Raw genomic sequence first — 2242 nt, forward strand, 5'->3', positions numbered from 1 at the left:
CATGTCCAAAGTAAGTAAGTCTAAATCTCATTATCCTTGCCTCTAAAGGACTCTCTGGCAGTACTTCTTTGAACATATGATACTTTCAATATTCTTCACCACCATTAAAATTCAAATGCATCTGTTCTTCTTTGGTCTTCCTTATTCAATGTCTAACTTTCCCATGTGGATGAGGTGATTGCAAATACCATGACTTGGCTCAGGAGCACCTTAATTCTTAAAGTAACGTCTTTGGTTTTCAACACATTAAGAGACTTTGTGCAGCAGATTTACCCAATGCAATGAGTCTTTTGATCTCTTGACTGCTGTTGCCATGAGCTTTGATTCTGGATCCAAGCTAGACAAAAATCTTTTACAACTTCAATCTTTTCCCTATTTATTATGTTGCTACCTATTGGTCCAGATGTGAGGATTTGGGTCTTCTTTACATTGATGTTATCCATACCGAAGGCTGCAAATCGTTGATCATAATCAGTAAGTACTTCAAGTCCTTCTCTCTTTCAGCAAGCAAGGTTGTGTCATCCTCATGTCACAGGTTATTAATAAGCCACAAGGCAATCCTTATGCCACATTCTTCTTCATAACTACTTACTATTTCATTTTTTAATGTTTATTATATGAGGGGGTACCCCCATGAAAATATCTGGGGAAAGCTCTGTTGGACGTAGCTTTCCTAGTATGCATTTTTCCCACTAGGCAAGCATTGAGAAACTCACTCTGAGTTAGTGCACTTAGTGGTGTCACCTGGGAAGTTTCTCTCTGGTCACAATACATTTTTTCAGAAAAGCAGTTTCACTCGAACCTTGTTTTTGGTGATGGCCAATGTAAGAGAAAAACCTATGACTGTGACGTTTTATTTCCTGCATGGGAAAGATGCTGCAGATATTTTTGATGGGAAAAACGCAAGCATATGAGTGGTTTCCTTGTTTCAAAAAAGGTAAAATGTCGACTGATGACCAACCTCATCTGGACATCCGTCGACTTCCTGAAGGGATGAAATGCTGACAACATTCTTGCACTTTTGCTCAAAGACCTATGAAGGAACGTTGAAGGGATGGGGACGTTATCTGAACTATCTTGGTTCTCAGTTCCATGAATTTTAACGGAAGATGTGGGAATGAGAAGGTACGCTGAGAAATTTGAGCCTCAGGTTGTGATTAACCAGCAAAAAAAGCATCAAATGGAAACGTGCTGTGCTCGGAAAGAACAGGTACAAAGCAACCCAGACTTTTTTTCCCCAAGGTCATTACTGGTGGATGAGACATGATGCTATTCTTATGACCTTACAAATAAACATCAATCAAACCAGTGGAAGATGCCATGGTCACCTCCCCCATCAAAAGCTTGTCAAGTGGAATCAAATGTCATGATGATGCTCTTTAAAATTTTATTTTAATGTGAGCGAGGTAGTGAATTTGGAATTTGTGTCACTAGGTGAGACTCTTAATCAAGTTTTCTAATTATAGGTTCTGAAAAGATTGTGTAACAGTGTGATAAAAAAGGCCTGACTTGTGGCAGATGGGGGACTGATTTTGCCTCCATGACAATGCACCTCCTCATGCAGCCATCGTAAGTGTGTCAGTTTTTGACAAAAACCACCATGTCTCTCTTGTTCCATGCACCTTACTCACCTGACTTCACTCCCTGTCACTTCTTTTTGTTTCTGAAAATGAAGAAGGACATGGAAGGACAGCAATTTGACCAGGTAGAAGAGGTGAAGAAAACGAGGGAGGTGTGGTCAGCCATCCAAACAGATGGGTTTAAAAAAATGTTTCCAAGAATGGAATGACAGATTTGACAAACATATTAAGTGTAATGGAGAGTATTTTGAAGATGATAAAAAATTTTCACCTTTTGTAAAAAATTTAAGTGCATAGTTTAAAAATATATATTTTTTGCATACCCCTCTATAATTGTAAAAATAATGGTTTGGCTTTAATTTTCAAACTCTATTCTGAGGTAAAATATACAATTGTATAAATCAAAATTTGGAAGGCATTTGATATAAATAGAAATACAAAAATATCTTCTTTCAAATAAGGTTTTTTGTCTGCACTATCTACTCAATTTAATATGTTATTTTGTAGTTACTTTATACAAAAAAATTTACTATCATTCTGACTTATGCTGATAAAGAATAAACTTCATAGATAGTAAATGACAAAGCAAGCAACAAATATATTATTTAACCTTTATTAAATGCTCAATATATGTCAGGCTATGTAAACGGCATATTATATGT

The sequence above is a fragment of the Echinops telfairi genome, unplaced genomic scaffold, assembly GCF_000313985.2.
Source record: "Echinops telfairi isolate 266 unplaced genomic scaffold, ASM31398v2 ScPeMD7_18;HRSCAF=68, whole genome shotgun sequence".
Taxonomy (NCBI): Eukaryota; Metazoa; Chordata; class Mammalia; order Afrosoricida; family Tenrecidae; genus Echinops; species Echinops telfairi.